The 21833-nt window shown below is 41.3% G+C and overlaps 1 protein-coding gene and 1 long non-coding RNA gene across 3 annotated transcripts in view; one reads left to right on the top strand and one right to left on the bottom strand.

The window, feature by feature from the left end:
• UBAP1 (ubiquitin associated protein 1) overlaps positions 1-9322 on the bottom strand; it is a 62218-nt gene extending 52896 nt beyond the window's left edge. Inside the window, exons 1-2 of one of the 2 annotated variants that reach the window (XM_032595669.1) lie at positions 9106-9315; positions 6563-6605 (exon numbers count right to left, since the gene is read on the bottom strand). The gene's annotated coding sequence lies outside the window, so the exon portion shown is untranslated. Of the gene's footprint in view, positions 1-6562; positions 6606-9105 lie in introns of both variants that reach the window. The other variant, XM_030294409.2, reaches the window with a different exon arrangement.
• A 77-nt stretch (positions 9323-9399) lies between these two features.
• On the top strand, positions 9400-10501 carry LOC115500075. The gene is made up of 2 exons (XR_003964369.1): positions 9400-9643; positions 10076-10501. It is a non-coding gene; the product is annotated as an uncharacterized LOC115500075 (long non-coding RNA).
• Positions 10502-21833: the final 11332 nt, after the last annotated feature.

Here is a 21833-nt window from a genome sequence, read left to right as displayed (position 1 = left end):
AAGCGTCAATTCTGAGGCGCCTGGGTGGCTCAGTTTGTTCAGCATCCAACTCTTGATTTCAGCTAAGGCCATGATCTCATGGTTCATGGGATCAAGCCCTGAGTCGAGGCAGGTTAGGATTCTCTCTCCTCTATCTCTGCCCCTCCCCCAACTCCCACTGGTGAGCGCTCTTTCTACTTCTCTTTCAAAAATAAATACAGGGTGCCTGCGTGGCTCAGTCAGTTAAACATCTGACTCTTGACTTTGGCTCAGGTCATGACCTCATGGTTCCTGAGTTCAAGGCCCACACTAGGATCTCTGTTGTCAGGGCAGAGCCCACTTCAGATCCACTGTTCCTCTCTCTCTCTGGGCCCTCCCCCTACACTCATGCACTCTCTCAAAAATAAATGGATAAACCTTAAAACCTGAGGCCAAGCCCCACATCAGGCTCCACACTGACAGCAGTAGCCTGCTTGGGTTTCTCTCTCTCCCCATCTCCTTCTGCTCCTTCCTCACTCACTATTTCTCTCAAAACAGATAAATACATGATTTTTTTAAAAAAGAAAGCACCTTGGGGCGCCTGGGTGGCTCAGTCGATTGGGCGGCCGACTTCCGCTCCGGTCATGATCTCGCGGTCCGTGAGTTCGAGCCCCGCGTCGGGCTCTGTGCTGACAGCTCAGAGCCTGAAGCCTGTTTCAGATTCTGTGTCTCCCTCTCTCTGACCCTCCCTCATTCATGCTCTGTCTCTCTCTGTCTCAAAAATAAATAAACGTTAATAAAAAAAAAATTTTTTTTTTAATAAAAAATAAAAAAATAAAAAAGAAAGCACCAATTCATTTCTAAATAACAGAAGCGCACTTGGTGGCTCCATCAGTTGAATGACCGACTCTTGATTTCAGCTCAGGCCATGATCCCAGGGTTGTGGGATCAAGCCCCGAGTCAGACTCCGTGCTGAATGTAGAGCCTGCTTAAGGCTCTCTTCTCTCTCTCTCCCCCTTTGCCCCACTCACACATTCCCCCTCTCTTTCAAAGAAAAATAAAATAAAATAAGGCTTAGTGGCTCAGTTGGTTAAGCGTCTGACTTTGGCTCAGGTCATGATCTCGTGGTTTCTGAATTCAAGGCCAGCACGAAGGTCTCTGTTGTCAATGCAGAGCTTGCTTCAGATTCACTGTCCCCCTCTCTCTCTGCCCTGCTCCCCTGAAATGCAAAAGCACTCTCTCAAAAATAAATGGGTAAACCTTAAAAATATTAAAATAAAACTAAGTAAAACAAAGAGAAAACTAAAACCTAAAGGTGATTCTTTACAAAGGTTAATTAAATTGATAAACCCCCTGGGCAAGGCTTATCAGAAAAAAAAAGAAAAAAGAAAAAAAAAGAAAACTACTGCTATCAAGAATGAAAGAGACCATACACATTTACAAAGATTAAAACAGAATACCATATCAAAACAATTTTATGCCAAGTCTGGCAATCTGGCTGAAATGAACCAATTTCATAAAAGCCACAAACTGCCAAAGATCACTACAGAAGAAAGAAACAAAAATAGCCCTATACCTATTAAAGAAATTAGATTGGTAATTTACAACCTCATCATAAAGAGAACTCACGGGGCACCTGAGTGGTTCAGTTGGTTAAGCATCCAACTTTGGCTCAGGTCACCATCTCACAGTTCACGGATTCGAGGGAGAGTGGGGGTGGGGGGGAGAGGCAGAGATGGGGAGAGGGGGAGCAGGGGAGAGAGAGAGGGGCAGAGAGACAGAGAGACAGAATCTTAAGCAGGCTCCACACTCAGCACGGAGCCGGATACGGGCTCAACCCTGGGATCATGACCTGACCAAAATCAAGAGTCAGACACTCAACCAAATGAACCACCCAGGTGCCCCTAAACTTGTTATTTTAAAAATGTCTGTAGGGGTGCCTGGATGGCTCTGTCGGTACAGCATGTGACTCCTGATCTCAGGGTTGCAAATTCAAGTGTGTGGAGCCTACTTAAAAAAATAAAGTTTTTTAACTTCAAAATAAATAAAAATGTAGAAGCAAAAAGACACTATCGTTGAGCATCCCTAGCATCTACATTTTGAGTTCTCAATATCATTTCTGCATTAATTCTTAGAGAAATGGTTATTTTCACATGTACAGGAAGAATTTGTAAGATTAACCTGGGTCATCTGTTGTGTATAAAAGACATCTTTCAAATATTTTTTTTTTTAACGTTTATTTATTTTTGAGACAGAGAGAGACAGAGCACGAATGGGGGAGGGTCAGAGAGAGGGAGACACAGAATCTGAAACAGGCTCCAGGCTCCGAACTGTCAGCACAGAGCCCGACGCGGGGCTCGAACTCATGGACCGTGAGATCGTGACCTGAGCTGAAGTCGGCCGCTTAACTGACTGAGCCACCCAGGCGCCCCATCTTTCAAATATTTTAACGTTTATTTATTTTTGAGAGAGAGACCGAACACGAGTGGGGAAGGGGCAGAGAGAGAGAGGGAGACACAGAATCCAAAGCAGGCTCCAAGCTCTGACCTGTCAGCCCAGAGTCTGACACAGAGTCAAGCCCTTAGCTCGAACCCACGAACCATGAGACCATGACCTGAGCCAAAGTTGGACGCCCAAACGACAGAGCCACCAGGCACCTCTATCTTTCAAAGATTTATAGTTCATGGGGCGCCTGGTTGGTTCAGGCAGAAGCGCCTGGGGTCGTGAGTTCAAGCCCCATGTTGGGTGTAGAGATTACTTATATAAATAAAACTTTAAAAAAAAAATTACAGTTCATATGAAAAAGCTACCAACCTGAAATGGTTAGGGTTGATCAAAGATGAAACAACTTGTACATCAAAATGGCTACAGGTAGAATATCCAACTCCTGGATCTCAGGGTTGTGGGTTCAAATCCCACACCAGGTATAGAGATTACTTAAAATCTTTTTTTTTTTTTTAATTACTTAAAAACAAAATCTTAAGGAAAAAAAAGAATGACTATAACTATTTCAAACACATGGTATAAATCCCCAAGTTTATAATAATCAAAGAAAAGATCCTTAGAAAACCAACAGTCAAAAAAAATTGAAAACCCCAAAAATAACCTACCGTAAGAGACTACTGTTATAATCTTTTTTTTTTAATTTTTTTTAATGTTTATTTTTGAGAGAGAGAGAGAGAGAGAGAGAGAGCATGAATGAGGGAGGGGCAGAGAGAGAGGGAGACACAGAATCCAAAGCAGGCTCCAGGCTCACAGCTGTCAGCACAGAGCCCGACGTGGGGCTGGAACTCACAGACTGCAAGATCATGACCTGAGCCAAAGTCAGAGGTTTAACCAACTGAGCCACCCAGGCACCCCTGTTATACTAACTCTTTACTCTGAAATTGGTAATTAAAAGAACAAAGCATTTGTCCTTTTTATTTTTTTCTTTTTATTGTTTTTATTTTAATTCCAGTATGGTTAACATAGTGCTATATCAGTTTCAGGTGTACAATACAGTGACTCAACAATTCAATACATTACTCAGTGCTCATCATGGTAAGTGTGCTCATCCACCCCTTTCGATAGGAACTAAATTTCAGCATAAGCCTGCTACTAAGGGAAAGCTCTTTAGAAAAGAACAATACTTCAAAAACATAAATATGACAGAAATAGCATGATGATACAATTTCAAAACTTCTAATTAAATAACTGATTCAAGTATCATCAGTGAATTCTAAACTATTAAGTAAAGATTTATAGGGAATTTTATAATATAAGGATCACACTGACACCATCTGAACAACTAACAACTAAACCACTAAAATCACTAAAAGTGGGACAACCATTCATTATATACCTCCTTGTGTGATGTAAACGAAAGTACAGAGCACCACCTATGTGCTGTTCCCCTTACTGTCAAAAAATAAAAATAAAGGGGCACCTGGGTGGCTCAGTTGGTTAAGCATCCAACTTCGGCTCAGGTCATGATCTCACAGTTTGTGGGCTCAAGCCCTGCATCAGCCTCTGTGCTGACAGTTCAGAGCCTGGAGCCGGCTTTGGATTCTGTGTCTCCCTCTCTCTCTGCTCCTCCCCTACTCATGCTCTGTCTCTCAAAAATAAACAAACATTTAAAAACATTTTTTTTTAACAAAAGAATTGTTTAAATAAATAAATAAAAATAAAAAACATGAATTAAATCAAGCTTCTATTAGTTTACAAAAAATAGAGGAGCAAGTGAAAAGAAACACGAGAATGTACATAGGATACCTACAGGACAAATGGCCTGGTTTCTCCAATGAATCAATCATATGAAAAGGGGATAATTATCATATAATAAAAAACCCTTAGACATGAAAGCCAAATAAGTGATAAATACAGACCTTATCTGAACTGTGAATGGAACAAACTGCCTGTAAAGTGACATTTTTAACACAATAAGAGAAATCTGAATATAGATGACATTATATTAAGGAATTACTAATTGTTCAATGTGATAATAGCATGATGGTTATGTTTTTAAAAGAAAGCCTTAACAAAGGTTCGTAACAATGTATTTACAGGAAAGTTTGAGATTTGCTTTAAAATACTTCAGGCACTAGGGTGCCTGACTGGCTCAGGTTGTAGAACATGTAATTCTTGATCTAGGGGTCATGAGTTTGAGCCCCGTGCTGGGATAGAGATTACTTAAAATAAAAAAAAAAAAAAAAATTACAAACATATAGCATGTCTGGCAGAGAAGGGTTTCCTAAATATGATATAAAAAGCACAAACCATAAAAAGCTGAAAATTTCAATTCATTAAAATTATGAGCTTTTCTAATACCAAGACTAAAGAGATGAAAAGTCACAAATTGAAAACAGATTATTTGTAGCCCGTAGTTAGCAAATAATTAGTATACAAAATTACATATATAAAGAAGTCTTAAAAGTCAATCAGAAAAAGAGAAACAAGAAATTGGCAAAGAACTTGAACACACACTTCATGAAAGAAGCACAAATAATGAATGAATATATGAAAGGAGGCTCAACTTAAGGAAACGTAATAAAAACCAAACAGATACCATTTCAAACCCACCAGATTAGAAAAAAATTTAAAAGTCTGACAATATCAAGTGTTGTGGAGGAAGTGAGGAAACCAAAACACATACTGCTGGCTCTTGACTCAGTAACCACAAGATGCACAAATACCATGAGCCAACTCAGTGACTCAAACATTAAAAGTGTTTGGTAAGCAATTAAGCAACTGATAATGACCAATCCAGAATTATGAGAACACATGCGGACTACTGCCAGATACAAATTTTGGCCCTTAATGAACTGAATCCAACCTGACACAACAATAGAAATAAGAAAACTTAGCCTCTTACCCAGTTTATCCAGTTTATTTCGTTAAGTACAAAATATTCAGGTATTCATTTCCTCCTCAAGTACTAATGACATCTTAATGACTAAAATTTTAATGAACTATTTATCATTCCAGTTACACTATACTACAAAGAGAACAAGTAGTTTTATTTTTTTTTTTCAACGTTTATTTATTTTTGGGACAGAGAGAGACAGAGCATGAACGGGGGAGGGGCAGAGAGAGAGGGAGACACAGAATCGGAAACAGGCTCCAGGCTCTGAGCCATCAGCCCAGAGCCCGACGCGGGGCTCGAACTCACGGACCACGAGATCGTGACCTGGCTGAAGTCGGACGCCCAACCGACTGCGCCACCCAGGTGCCCCGAGAACAAGTAGTTTTAAATAGCTTTGAGTTCTTTGTCTCACTCTCTCTGCCCCTCCCCCGCTCATCCTCTGTCTCTGTCTCTCTCTCAAAAATAAACATTTAAAAAAAATGTTTTTAAAGAATGAATGAATGAATGAATGAATGAATGAATGAATAAATAAATAAATAAATAAATAAATAAATAAAAATAGTGGCTATACTTTAAATTTACTTTATAGGAAATGAAATGGCCCTGTGACTGCCTAAGAGGGATGAAAGTGTAGCAGATGTAGTTTGGGCATTGAAGTTGAACAAATCTGAGTCCAAATCCAGACTCTACCATTTTATAGCTGTAACCTTAAATTACTCAACTTCACTGATCCTCAATTTCCTCAACACCTAAAAAGTATGTGTATCACAAACTGCCTACCTAATCAAAGATTAGAGATTATTGCAAATTGCAAAGATTAAGAGATTATGTCAAGTGTTTAACAATGCCTACCTCATTAGCACAGGCCCAGTGTTAGCACACTTCCCTTTATAAATCTTGCTAATCTCACCTAAAAATTTTAAAACCTAAAATTACAACTCTCAACTGATAGGAAAATATTACTCTTAATTCAAATCATTTCCAATATTACAAAATTGTGCACTACTGGTTAGAAAAGGAATACCTGCCTACGTCTTCCTTTAACTGAAAGGCTCTTTCCTTTATTAGATTATGGAAAAAAAAGATTTTCACTTATCTTCATGATATAGAAGCAGGGATTCCCAAGTTATGTCAAAATATAAACTCATCTGATTTCTAAGATTTAATTCAAGTTTTTGATTCTAAATAAAAGCTATTTAATATTTAAGGTACTACATACCACTTTTTACATTTCCTGAAAAAGCCTGTCTAAAGAAAAATTACCTGATCAATGATGAATTGATGGTATTGGGATTTTTTGGTTTGCCTGTGGGAAAAAAGTTTACAGTTAAAATAATCTACATGTTAAAAATCTCAAAACAGGAGGGGCAGAAGGGTGGCAATTGGTTAAAGCATCTGACTTCAGCTCAGGTCATGATCTCCCAGTTCATAGGTTTGTCAAGCCCCACACTGGGCTCCACACTGAAAGCCCACAGCCTGCTTGGGATTCTGGCTCTCTCCTCTCTCTCTGTTCCTCCCCCACTCACACTTTCTCTCAAAATAAATAAACTTAAAAAAAGAAAATCTCAAAACAGCAACACCTGAGTGACTCAGTCAGTAGGGCACACAACTCTAGATCTCAAGGTCACGAGTTCAAGTTCAAGCCCCACCTTGAGCATACAGCTTACTTTAAAAAAAAAAAAAAAAAACTCAAACTATTCAATTTAATTAGAGATCAGGGAAATTTATAATACAGGCCATCTACACTGTGGGATAATGAAAATACATTTGTAATGCTGAAAATACTCAAGAGGATTTTAGTCACTGAATTAAATTTCAGGAATCACCATTTTAAACACCTTACCACATTCAAGATGTAAAAGAAAAGATGCACAAAATAAACTTAACACTTGCCAATCTGAGAAATATGAATAACCAGTGATGACTGTCTACAGACCTAATATTATCACTTCAGGATACTGTCTCCTTCAAAACCAAAATAAAAAATAAAATCTTTCAGGGGTGCTTGGGTGGCTCAGTCAGTTGAGCGTTCAACTCTTGGTTTTGACTTATGTCATGATCTCATGGTTCATGAGTTCAAGCCTGTCGGGCTCTGCACTGAAAATGCAGAGCCTGCTTGGAATTCTCTCTCTCTCTTTCTCTCTCTCTCTCCCTCTCTCTGCCCGCCCCCTGCCCCACCCCACCTCGCTCACTCTATTAAACTTTAAAAAAAATTTTTTTTAAATAAAATCTTTCAGGGGCACCTGGTTGGCTCAGTCGGTAGAGCATGAGACTCTTGATCTCAGGGTTGTGAGTTCAAGCCCCACATTTGCGTAGATACTACTTTTAAAAAGGATTTTTTTTATGTCAATAAAAATAATGTAAATAATAAAATCTTTCAGATACACACAAAATGTCATGATGAGGTCATGAGTCAAATTCTAAACCAAAGAAAAATTCAGAAACTTCTTATATCCACAAACTTTAATTTTCTTCCACTGTCTTTATTTCTAAAGTAATCCTTTTCTTCCAATGAGGCCATAGCAAGTAAGTTATTTGCTGTGCAGTGATAGAGATGATCATTAGAGAAACATTAATTTTCCCATTTCCATAATGAGAATGACTCTTAATGCAACACAGAGCACGCATTAAATGTTAAATGAATAACAGAAAAGCTAAATAGAATGGATTAGAAATAAAAATTTAATTTCTAAAATTCCACTTTATAGGCTAATGCAGAGAATGTAATTCTTTTAGACTTTGAACACTTCACATTTTTTGTTATAACACAATACATAAACTTTTAGTTTAACTAGTTTGGGACAGTAACAAGAAAGAACTAGCTATCACTAAAGACTAAGTACCCTGTTTTTCCCACCATCAAATATGACAAAATTCCAAAGAGAAACATCCATCATGTCTATCCAATTTCTCAAATGCTAATAATTATAACTGAGGAAAGAGAGAAAACACTAGTAAGTGGGGTTAGAACAGAAAGTATTTAATAGTCAACTAAATTGCCCAATCTGGTTTTCTAACACTGCATGTTATTTTAAAACTCTCAAATTTTCACTTCAGTTTAATATAAAACGCATTTTCATGCCCAGCCATACTTTTAAAAGACCAGTCTGGAAACAAGTACGTGTGGAGACAATCCAAAGTCAGAGATCCCTGATAGAGATCAAATAAATGAAGTATAACTTGACGTTCCACAGGAAAGATTTGGGACTGTTTCTGAGGCCCAGGTGGACTATACAGGTAAGTCTCCACCCAAGAAATAAACAAAAGAGGCAAGACAAATATACCGGGGAAGACCAGACAATGTCAAAGATATCCCCAAAGGCCCTTCACCCAGGCTCTGGTTTCCTCCCTTTCTCCCTAATCTCAACGGCTCAGGGAGAAGTAAATCTGCATCTCACTTCCCCAGCTCACCCTCAACTCCAGATCACTCACCTTCTTTACTAAAACCTGGATCCTCCTCCCCGACATCCTCTAATTCCCACAGAGCTCTTACTCCAGCCAGATAGACATCTACTGCGCCTGTCTTTCAGTAAGGTATTAGTTCCCTTAATCCGAACTCATTTTCCGCATCCCATCTGCCTTCCGCCCCTTCAACTCGGGTCCCCTCACTCCGACCTTTCTCCCAGAATCCTCCCAAGTCACCAATTTCTAGCCCCTTCTCCCTCCCACTCCTCAGCTATAGCTCCTTTCTTCCGGCTCGGCCTCCAACCTCTTCCCAAGGAACCCTCCCCCATCCGTCTCCCGGTACCGGTCCCCTCCCCCAACTCCGCCCCTCTCCCCTTCTCCCAGCGGGAGGCCCCCCTCACCTGAACGCCGCTGCCGCCGCCGTCCCAGAAGCCGAAAGGTGCTGGCGCCGGCCGGCCTCCCAGGCTCGGTCCCCGCTGAGCTCCTGACGGCCTCTAGGGAGAGCGAACACCACCGCCTCCAACTCTGCCCGCCCGGGGCCAGGCCGTCACCGTAGCCACTGCCAGTACCACAGCCGCCATGTTGAAGTCCTACTTCCCTCCTCCTTCCCCTCACCACTCCGCCCCTTTGGGCGTCGGACGTCAAGGCGCCGCGCTCCACCCTCCCTGGGCCAATGGGAGGAGTCGACGGTGACGTAACTAATCTCTCTTCTGCCAAACAACTCTAGTTGCCTGGACCGCTGCAATTGGAACGAGTGGACCTTGCTGACCCATAAGGGAGAAAGGGAAGGGAGGTGGGGGGAGTCATTCAGAGGTTAAGGCGTAGAGGCTGGAGAAGCGGCCCAGGAGGAAATCTGAGAGCCTCGAATCGTGAAGGGACGCACAAAGACTTACCAATGAGACCTACTTGGGAATGAGAATGTCTGGCTTCTGGTCGCAGGTCAGTGACCCGGTACAAGTCCTACCCTTTCCGGACCTCACTTTCCCCATTTACAAAGATTGGGTTGAAAGATGACCTCTAAATCTTCCTCCAATTGTGACATTCAACGATTTAAACTAGGTAATCCAATCCCAAATATTGACTGCCTTGTGCATTTATTGGATGTCTCTTGAAATTCGGTGCATGGAGGATTCATAACTGCGTGAGATGAATCTTTGTTCCCGAAAGTTCCTTTTTGGTGAGAGAAATAGAAGCACAGTTAACTCGAGGAAAAATCAGAGAGTGATAATGGCCTAACAGGTGCGTTAATTGCTCTGGACAAAATGGCTTTTGGCTGGAGGATCAGAAAAGGTTCACATCTCTACACTTTCTGGGTACATAAAGAATGTGTGTGCTCTCATACCTAATTCTTGAGCCCTGTTTTCTCTTCAGAGCTCCAGAGAAGATACCGTTTGTACTTTGAAGGGTGCAGCAGTTTTAACTCACAATGAAAGAAAGTGGGCATTCCAGAAGGGGGAAGTTAAAATAAGCAGAGAATAGCAAATCGTCGATTCTGGATTATTTGCCTACTTAATTCAACAAATAATGGGCAGCCACAGAAGGCTTGTGGAAGACTACTGGAACAAAGCTCTTCATCAGGAGAATTTAAATGGTAGCAGTGAATAAAATGGACTGCAGACTACAGGGCAGACTTCTGCACTGAGTAAAAGATTCACACCTGAAGTAAAGCAGAGACATCAGGAATGGAGACCAGGGAATGAACTGAACCAAGATTGAAGGGATTAACTCAACAACACTCCCATGTAGAGAATGGGAGGGAGAATAAATCATGGGAGAATAAATCATAAGAAAAAGCAAGTTCTGGGGGTCTTTTTTAAACATAAACCAAAAAAAAGTAAGGTTTACTGAAGTGCTAGAGGAGATAATAGTGAGTTCAGCTGTCCAAATTAAGATGATGGCAAATTTTCCAGAGAGATGTCCAGGAGGGAATGTAAACTTGGAAATTAAAAAGAGGCAAGGAGTATATATGTGTAGTATACTGATACTTCTTGAGCAATTAAACTTTTCACTCATAATTCAACAAGCATTTCCTGACTGCCTGCAGTATACCAGGCACTGTTCTATGCACTGGGGATAGAGCAGTGTATAAAAGAGACCCCTCCCCAAAAAAATCCCTGCTCTCACAGAGCTTATATTCGAGAGGAAAATGACTAATAATAATGGTGATAGGTGTTAAGAAGAAAAAAATAAAGCAGAGGAAAGGAGATAAAAAGGTATCCAAGGTTGAAATTTATAAAGGATGGCCAGGGAAAGGTGATATCTGAGTTAAAAATAGAGGGAAGTGAAAGATTTGCAGATATTTAGGAGTAGAAAATGCCAACTGAGGGGAACACCAAATAAGAGATCCTAAAGTGGAAGCTCACCTTCTATGTTCTAGGAACAGTATGCAGCCCAGTGTAGCTGGAATGGAGTAAGCAAAGAGGAGATGAAGTCAGAGAGGTAACAGGGGACTAAATCACACAGGGTCGTTTAGGTCATTTTAAGGACTTTGGCTTTCACTCTAAGTGAGCTGAAAGCCATTGGAAAGTTGTGAGCAGAGAAGGGAAATGATCTTTTTAGCAGAATCACTCTACTCACTGAGCATAAGCTAAAGAAGGGCAAGAGTGTAAGAAGAAAGACCATTTAAAAATTATCACAGTATTCCAAGCAGGAAATGATAGTCCTAAGTAGGACTGTACAGTTGTAGTAGTAGTGAAACTGATTAGAAATAGCTCGGTTCTGGGTACATTTTGAAGGTAGCGCAGTAAGAATTTGCTCCCAGATTCGATGCACGATGGAAATGAAAGGACTCAAGGATGACTTTAAGGTTTTTGACCTCAAATTCTTACAGGTTTGGCTAGAAGAATGGAAAATCAGATAAATTAAAATTTCTGAGGATAGGACCCTTTGGAACACTGACAGGGCATGGGAAGACGAAGCAGGGAAGGATTTGGAAAAGTAGTGACAAGAGGAGTAGAAAAGGAATTAGAAGACTATGGTGCCGGGCGCCTGAGTGGCTAAATTAGTTAGTTAAGCATCTGACTCTTAATCTTGACTCCGGTCATGATCTCACAGTTAGTGAGTACAAGCCCCCCATTGGGCTCTGTGCTGATGGCATGGAGCCTGCTTAGGATTCTGTGTCTCCTTTTCTTTGCCTTCTCCCATTTGTGCAGGCTTTCTCTCACGCTTTCTCTCTCTCAAAATAAATAAACTTAAAAAAAAAATTTAAATGTCTAAGAAAAGAAAAGAAAAGAAAGACTGTGGTGTCATGGAGGATTAGGAAGGGAAGAACCTTTGGAGGTCTGGGCCTGTGCCTCTTACAGTAGGACTCCCTGAGACCAGAGACATGCCTCCCCTATCAGATAAGGACTTCCTGAGATTTCCCCACCAGCCTAGGTCTCCTGATCCAATAATTTTTCCTTCTCTCCCTTCTTGCTTTAAGTAGGGATCAGGTTTCTGATCCCTGAGAAACACTGATCAGTGTTCTACTCCTGAGCCAGCCTGCTGTGTGCCTGTTCCCCATGGACACAACTCATTTTATTTTTTTAAAGTAGGCTCCACACCCAGCATGGAACCCAATGTAGGGCTTGAATTCATGACCCTGAGATCAAGACCTGAGCTGAAATCAAGAGTTGGACACTCAACTGACAGAGTCATCAAGGTGCCCCAGACACAACCCCTTCTTAAGAAATGGAAATGAAGTAAGGACATTTCCTGGAGAAACAAATACTTCACCTTCCTAGAAGTGACTCATACTTGACAATTTCCATGTGTGAATGCTGATGGTAATTCTCTTGGGGTCAGAAGAGGTTGAATAAGATACCAGTCCTCCACTCCCCCTGCCCTGTGTCTTTCCTTCCCAATGCACCTAGATGGTGCCAGCACACCCGCTGTCTAGAAGCAGCACTCCAGGCCAAGGGGCATCAGCTTGCACTCCTTCCACTTTTCCTTTTCTTTCTCCTTCACTTCATAAATGAGGCTTTTGGGGTGTCTAAGAGCAGAAACAGGAAAGACAACCAGCTCTTAATCTTTAGCCATCCAGAATTTACTTAGTCAGACCATATGCCAGACACCATGAGTCTGCAGAGATACTCTTAAGGAGGTCAAGTGAAGGAATCAGACAGGTGTACAGAAAATGATAGTATCTGGCAGAAAATTATGGAGTTCCCAAGGCAGTACATTGCATACCTCAGAAGTAGAGAGGAGAGAGACTCTGAGTAGACTTGAGAAACAAAGGAGAACTATATGGAAAATTGAAGGATTTAAGCTAGACCTTAAAGAACAGATAGAATGAAGGGTGCCCAAAGCAATGAGAACAAAGCAGTTTAGGCACAGGCATGGATTCAAGAAAGCTCCACAAAAATTCAGAATCAGTATGGGTATATGTAGGAGAGCAGAGGAAAATAAGGCTGGAGAGAGCAAGTACGAAGAGGCGTGGCTTGGGTTTAATAGTTCTAAGGCTATAAATAAAGTCACTGGAAGCTTTTCTGCTGGGAAATTAAAGAGAAAAGTCTGGATAAATCCTTAGAATCATGGGGGTCAGGTTGAAACCCTTTGCCCCTCCCTAGAAGCTCAAGATAACAATTAAGGACTCAAGTCTTGGAGCACTTGGCTGGCTTAATCAGTAAAGCGTGCAACTCATGATCTTGGGGTTGTGAGTTCAAGCCCCATGTTAGGTGTATAAATTACTTAAAAATAAAATCTTGAGGCACCTGGGTGGCTCAGTCAGTTAAGCACCTGACTTTTAATTTTGGCTCAGGTCATGATCTCACAGTTCATAGGATAGAGGCCCAAGTCAGGGCTGACAGCCTGGAACCTGCTTGGGACTTTCTGCCTCTTCCTCTGCCCCTCTCCCTCTGCCCCTCCCCTGCTCGCTCTCTCTCTCTCTCTCAAATAAATTAATTAATTAAATGGTTGAATAGAAAAATATGGGTATAGGGGCACCTGGGTGACTCAGTTGGTTAAACAACCAACTCCTGATTTCGGCTCAGGTCATGATCTTGCAGTTCATGAGTTTGAGCCCTGCATCAGGCTCTGCGATGACTGCTCGGAGCCCACTTGGGATTCTCTCCCTCCCTCTGCCCCTCTCTCCCACTCATGCTCACTCTCTCTGTCACAAAATAAAAGTTTTTTAAAAAATACATGGGTATAACTTGTCAAGAGGCAATTCACTAAAGAAGAAACAAATAAGTAGCTAGTGAGCATATACAAAGATAGCCAACATGACTGATAATTTTTAAAAATGGGAAAAGGCCCCATTTTTCACCTAACAAATTGGAAAAAGCTAAAAGGATTAATTATATCCAGTGCTGTCACGGATGGAGAAATAAGCATATTTATACACTGTTGATGGCAGTACAAATTGATGAAACCATTTTTGTAGAGCAGCATGGCAATGACTATCACAATACATTGTGAAGTAAAAAGCCAGTTATAGAATAATGCTTATTGTATCCATTTTTATAAAAAAAGAAACAGCTAGACATACAGATATAAATATAGACATAGATATAAGTACAGGTTTAGAAGAATGCCTGGCTGGCTCAGTTGGTGGAGCATGTGATTCTTGATCTTGGGGTCATGAGTTCAAGCACCACATGTGGCATAGAGTTTATTTAAATAAAAAATAAAAATAAATGTAGATTTAGATATTTTAACATAGATAACAGCGTGCAAAGATACACACCAAACTCTTATTGTGGCTCTGAAGGGAGCAGGACATGCCTGAAGGGGGTGGGCAGCAGGACTTGGAACCAAGGAGGTGGGGGAAGTGGAAACCAGAGAGAAGGTCGCAGTCACTGCTGGAAGATGTGACTGGAAGAAGTCACAGCTGTGAGAGAGAGAGGAAGAATTGCCCTGACTTCTCCCTTCCTCCAGCCCTCCAGTTTCCTGCCATTGCCTCTCACCGTTGGAATCTAGCTAGCAGCTGGCAAAAGGAGCCAGGAAATGTAGTTTTCAGAACAGAGAATGGGTCCCAAAACAGAGACATAATGACCAACCTCAAAAAGTTATTGAGTGGTTCACAGAATCAAAGAGAGAGATGGAGAACCAGATATGAAAAGCAAGAGAAAACCTAGTAAAAAAGAGCAAGAAGCCTGGTAAGAGTCACCTGTGAAAGAGTTATAAAAGACAATTCCTTAATAGTAAGTGGTAATAGTAAAGGATAATTGTATCAAATTTGTTTAAATGGTGTGAGTAGACTATCCTGTCCCTCAGTTAAAAGAGCCCTGTCTCACCTGTTGGGATGAGCACTGGGTGTTGTACGGAAACCAATTTGACAATAAATTTCATATATTTAAAATAAATAAATAAATAAATAAATAAATAAATAAATAAAAATAAATAAAAGAGCCCTGTCTCTAATAATCATTCAGCTGATACACCGAGGTCTACTATACACCAAATCCAGTGCTACAGTGGGAACAAAGAGTAAATAATACCAGGTTTCAGTCATCAAGAATCTTTGGAGGAAGACAATCATAAACAGACAATTATAATAGTTAATGTCAGCAAGCTTGAAGACCAGCCACTATGCTAAACTGTGGCTTTGTGCAAAAAAAAAAAAAAAAAAAAAAAATCATCCTTTCTGAGTGGATGCTATGCCAGGGATAAAGCTTGGCAAATTGAGTGCAGCTGGATTTTAACCCTCTCTGGACCCCTCAACCAAGCACTTTTATGAGCACAAAGTACACAGCCATACATAGCTGCCCTGCTTAAGGAGGTAGAGACTGGCACCAATGGAGGAGATCAGAGGCAGCCTGTGAGGATGTGTACCCACCTATGCAGCAGGAAGGCCTGGAAGCCCAGCCTCTCAGCCCAGAACTTCATTAGAAAACACAATGATTTCATTTGCTTCTGGTGCTACTAACTGTAACAAGGAATTTGCAAAGAGAACCCTCTGGAAATTTGGAAAGACTCCTTTGGAAGGAAAAATTAACAGATGGTGTTTACAGCTTTGCCTTGGTTCCCCCATCAGAGTGAATGCCAGATGTTTTCTTCTGGTTTCCAAGATAGTGTGTGAGATCGAAAAGGTTCCTTTGCCCAAAGGTAATGAAATATTAGAATGAGTTAATTGTGAGCATGTGGGCAAGTGAATCCTGTGCCAGGTCAGCAAAGTTTGACTTGCTGTTGTGATGTTATCATTCTAGTCTTTTCTTTTAACAGCATCAGTGTCCCATAAGAGGGGGTTGGCTGGATAAATGCACATGAGACAATGTTATGCAGCCATTAAAAAGGATGTTATAGGGGCACCTGATTGGCTCAGTCGGTTAAGCTTCTCTTGGTTTCAGCTTAGGTCATGATCTCACTGTTTCGTGAGTTCCAGCCCTGCATTGGGTTCTGTGCTGGCAGCATGGAGCTTGCTTGGGATTCTCTTTCTCTCTCTCTCTCTCTCTCTCTCTCTCTCTCTCTGCCCCTCCCCCACTCGTGCTGTCTTTGTCTCTCTCAAATAAATAAATTTAAAAAAAAGATGTTATAAAAGGATGTTATGTAGATACAGTAAGATCAGCGGTTACAAGGAGTTAGGGGAGGGGGATAAATAGGTGAGATACACAGCATTTTTTAGGGCTTTAAAATTATTCTATATGACACTATAATGGTGAATACATGACCTTATACATTTGTCAAAATCTATAGAACTATACAATACAAAGGGCGAACCTTAATGTAAACTATGAACTTTGCTAATGATAATTCATCAATACTGCTTCACTAATTGTAACAAATGTACCGCATTAATGCAAGGTGTTAGTAATAAGGGAACCTGGTGGGGTTGGGGGAATATGGGAATTCTCTGCACTATCTGCTCAATTTTTTCTGTAAATCTTAAACAGTTCTAAAAAATAAAGTCTAAAAAAAGGATGTTATAGAAGTATGTAAATATGAAAAGATGCTTGTAAAACATTGCTAAGTTAAAAAGAGCTACTAACCATATATTCAATATGGTCTCATTTTTGTAAAATTATACACATACACACAATATAATTTTCAATTTGAAATTCTGAAAGGACATATGCCAAAATATTATAGTGGTTAACTCTTGGTGGAAGGCTTATGGGTAATTTGTAATTTCTCCCCTCTGTTTGCTTATTTAAAAATGCCCTGGTGGGGAAACCTGGGTGGCTTAGTTGGTTGAGTGTCTGACTTTAGCTCAGGTCATGATCTTATGGTTCCTGGGTCCGAGCCCTGCATCGAGGTGCAAAGCCCTTTTGGGATTCTCTCTCTCTCCTTCTCTCTCTCTGCCCCTCCTCCACTTGCACACTCTCTCTCTCACTCTCACTCTGGTTCTCGCTCTCGCTCTCTCTCAAAATAAACAGATAAACTTAAAAAGAAATGCTCTAGGAGAACCTGGCTGGATCAGTTGGTAGAGCATGGGACTCTTGATCTTGGGGTTGTGACTTCAAGCCCCACAGTTGGGTGTAAAGATTACTTAAAATTTAAAAGTCCTTTAAAAAATGCTTTAGGGGGCACCTGGGTAGTTCAGTCAGTTAAGCATTCAATTCTTGATTTTGGCTCAGGTCATGATCTCACGGTTGGAGAGTTTGAGCCCTGTGTCAGGCTCCACACTGACAGTGCAGAAACTACTTGGGTTTCTCTCTCTCCCTCTCTCTCTCTGCCCCTCTCCTGCTTGTTCTCTCTCTCTCTCTCTCTCTCTCTCTCAAAATAAATAAATAAACTTTAAAGAAAAAATGTTTTAGGAGCACCCAGGTAGCTATCGGTTGAATGTCTGACTACAGCTCAGGTCATGATTTTGTGGTTCATGAGTTTGAGCCCTGCGTTGGGTTCTCTGCTGTCAGCACAGAGCCCACTTCAGATCTTCTGTCCCGCTCTCTCTCTGCCCCTCCCCCCACCAAGCCCCCACCCTACCCCCACCCCCGCTCTCTCTCAAAAATAAATAAATATTTTAGGGGCGCCTGGGTGGCTTGATCCGTTAAGTGTCTGACTTCAGCTCAGGTCATGATGTCACAATTCCTGGGTTTGAGCCCCATGTCGGGCTCTGTGCTGGCAGCTCAGGGCCTAGAGCCTGCTTCAGATTCTGTATCTCCCTCTCTCTCTGCAACCCACCTCCCCCCCCCCACTTGCACTGTCTCCCTCTGTCTCTCAAAAATAATAAACATTAAAAAAATTTTAATAGATAAACATTTAAACAATTAAAATGCTTTAAAACATTTTTACTACACAAAACATATAAATATTTTTCCATTGTAAATGGTTCAAATGATAGAAGATGTATTTTAGTACTGCCGTGGTGTGCTCCCCAGATCTCCACCCTTCAAAACTGAACCATTCACTTCTCCAGCTGCTGGGAATGTTAGTGGCTGATAGCTTGCAGTTAAGCACTCCAGGCAACCTTGCCTGAGAAGAGCTGCTTGCTTTCAAATCATGCCCTCTTCCCCAGGACAGCTTACATTCAAAGACTGATTAGTGCAAGAGTATAAAGGCCTGATTACCCTGGCCCCAAATAGGGACAATTCTACAGGGCCATCCTAGCTCCAATGCTCTACGTGGAATAGACTGAGGCTTTTTTTTTTTTAAGTTTATTTATTTTGAGAGAGAGAGAGAGAGAGAACTAGCAGTAGAGGGAGACAGAGAGAACCTCGAGCAGGCTCCATGTCCAGTGTGGAGCCTGACTCTGGACTTGATCTTATGACTCTGAGATCATGATCTGAGCCAAAACCAAGAGTCAGATGCTTAACTGACTGACCCACCCAGGCGCCCCAACTCCTTCTTGTTAAAGATTACTTTTCCCCCTTGCTTGAAGATGATGGAGAACTCTCTCTCCTATTAAAAATGTGCCTCCCCATCTGGATCCCATCATCTCAACCTAGCCATTAGACCAATAACTAGGATTAAGTAACAACATGAATGACCAAGACATGATAAAGGAGGAAGGAACTGTGTCCAACAGAGCTATAGAACATAGCCAATATATATTGACAGAGGCCAGGAGCATATACATGGGACTACACTCTGAGAACTCTGAGGCTTGATCTAACTAGGGCAAAGTTGAACCTAAAATTGGATGAAGGAGAGGTTATTAATAGGGAAACATTCTGGGGATGCCCAGGTGGCTCAGTTGATTAAGCATCCGACTCTTGGTTTCAGTTCAGGTTATGATCTCACTGTTCATGAGTTCGAGCCCAACATAAGGCTCTGCACCGACAGCATGGACCCTGCTTGGGATTCTCTCTCTCTCTCCTCTCTCTCCTCTTTCTCTCTCTCTCTCTCTCTCTCTCTCTCTCTCTCTCTCTCTCTCTCTCAAAAAGAATAGGGTTCCTTGATAGCAAATGAGAATGATAGGATCGCAAAATAATATAGGCCAGATGGTAGTGCTTAACCATCAGAAGCAATGTAAATGCAATTATTGTAATAAACTATGAGGTTGGAATGGCAGCCAGAAGGGCCTGACTTGCAGAGAGATGGCTGATAGTACACAATGTTCCTAAAGGTAAGATGGCCAACATAGCAATTAAAATAAATCAAAGTGGGGAGATCAAGGGGCTGAGTCATGATTCATTGCCCAGCTTCTGGACTAGAACCAGCTTCCAGACCCGGAAACGAATGACTAATGGAGAGACCAGGTCTCCAGGAAGAAGGGCCCCATAACACCATGGCAAGTACAAGATAGCAATGATTCCTTCAATCCTTCCCCCAAAGGGGTCCACTGCCATTTACTTGGGCAGGCCACACAGGGGAAAAGGAAATACTATCCAAGGGATTCAAGGACTTTAAGACAACAGGAATTCAGAAGTCTGAGATGAAATTGATTATAGGGGATCAAAAGCATCATTAGGGTCCTGCAGTTAGAGTGAGATGTACCAGCTCCTTTGGTTAAAAGAGAAAGGGTCTGAGGTTCGGATGTTTCAGAATCATGAATAGTTGTGAGTGCATTTGCTGGCTAGTAAGAGACCTTGAATGAAAACGACTGTAAATCAGGGATAAGGAGGCCTAAGGAAAAGGGCCCTGGCCTGGCTCAGCAACTGGAGCATTGTGACTCTTTTTTTTTTTTTTCTCTTTTTTTTTAAGTAGACTCCTCAAGGAACTTGAACTCATGACCCTGAGATCAAGACCTGAGCTGAGATCAAGACCTGAACTGAGGTCAAGAGTCATATGCTTAACTGACTGAGCCACCCAGGCACCCTTGGAGCATGTGACTCTTGATCTCAGGGTTGTGAGTTCAAGCCCCATATTGGGTGTAAAAATTACTCAAAAATAAAATCTTTTTAAAGAAAAAAAAAGGTCTAAGGGAGAAGCATTTGGGTGGACCTATGGGAAGGGGAATGAAGTACAAAGATCTTTATATCACATGTGTATTAGTTTCCTAGGCTGCCATAACAAAACACCACAGACTGAATGGCTTAAACAACAGAAATTTATTCTCTCACAGTCTAGGGGCTACGATCAATGTGTTTTCAGGTTTGGTTTCTTCCGAGGCCTCTCTCCTTGGCGTGCAGATGGCCTTTCCTCTGTGCGTAGATATCTCTAATGTCTCTCTGTATGTGTAAATTTTCTCTACTTATGAGAACACCAGTCAAATTGGATTAGGGCCCATTCTAACAGCCTCATTGTAAACTTAATCATCTCTTTGAGGGCCGTATCTCCAAATACAGTCACATTCTATGGTACTGCAGATTAAGGCCTTAACATGGAAAACTTGGCGGGGAAGCAGGGGGAGTTCAGTCCATAACAACATGTTAATACATATTAGAGAGACACCACAGAAGAGTCACAGAACAACCAAGTAAACAAAATGACTCAGTCACTTGATAAGTCAGTCTGTCATTGACCACTCCAGAGCAGGTACAATGGTCCATAAAGTAATCATAGTGGGACTTTTCATGAGTCCAACAGCATAGATTCACACTCACCAAGCTTTTCCCATTTCCCCAAATTGTCAAAGAAATTTCATCAATTTACACTAAAACCAATGTGTATGAAGGTTCTTACCAACATTTTAGTTTTTTTCTTACCAACATTTTAAATTACCAATCTTTAGGTTTTGCCAGAGAGGGGATAAATTACTTTATTGGATTTTAATTTGTATTTCCTTGTGTTTGTATTTCTTACGTTTATTGACCATTTGTGAATTGCTTGCTATTACTCCTGCCCATATTACTATGGGATTGTTCCCCTTTTCCTTATGGATTTGTAAGACTGTCATATATTCTATAATTTGTAACTAAACCAAAGTGAGTTCTCTCCTTGGTGAGTCAGAAACTGCACCAGGTTGAATTGTCACACAAACTTCATTTGCAACAAATGAGATCATGAGAAATAGCTTCCAAAGCTGTGACTCCCCAAGCAGTGGTGGATGGGTTCCTCTTACTTAGGCTTAGGATGATTATTTACTTAGGGAAGTCTTGTCACTGTACATAGAGGCGGACATAAGATTGCAGATGAGCCTTAAGAAAACATACACACATTGTATGCTATGTAAATGAGGATTGTGCTCCCCTCCTTCTGCAAAGATTTTAGTATTATAATGAGATAAAGGTAGTTGTCAGTCATTCTAGAGGACACTTCAGGCACAGGCATGAGTCCGGGTTTAAGTTCAAACTGGTCTGGGTGGTCTGGGCCAGCTGGAGGTCTCGTCAGGTTTGTTGCAAGGGTGCTTTTGCTTTCCATTTGCCTGAGTTAAAAGATAAGCTGGAAAGAAGAGCTTAAGGAGAAATATGGGGCAAAGGTCAGTAAGTACAAGCAAAGGGGGAGTAAAGGTCAGGTCTTGGGGTCTAGCTGGTGACAACATTAATCATCTGATTTGTTGATAATTGTGAATTGCTTGCTGTTGTTCCTGCCCATTTTACTATGCAGTTGTTTCCCTTTTTCTTTCTTTTTTTTTAAGTTTATTTATTTATTTGAGAGAGAGAGACAGCACAAGTGAAGAAGGAGCAGAGAGAGACGGAGAGAGAATCCCAAGCAGGCTCTGTGCTTACAGTGCAGAGGCTGACGAAGAGCTTGAACTCATGAAACCATGAGATCATGACCTGAGCCAAAACCAAGAGTCGTACACTTAACCGACTGAGCCACCCAGGTGCCCCAAGATTTTATTTTTAAAGTAATCTCTATACCCAATGTGGGGCTAAAACTTACAACCCCAAGATCAAGGGTCACATGCTCTACTGAGTGAGAGCTCCTCCCCTTTTTCTTCTGG

Source organism: Lynx canadensis, chromosome D4 (assembly GCF_007474595.2).
Source record: "Lynx canadensis isolate LIC74 chromosome D4, mLynCan4.pri.v2, whole genome shotgun sequence".
NCBI lineage: Eukaryota > Metazoa > Chordata > Mammalia > Carnivora > Felidae > Lynx > Lynx canadensis.
The sequence above is the reverse complement of the archived record's forward strand: the minus strand, read 5'-3'. Positions and strand labels throughout refer to the sequence as shown.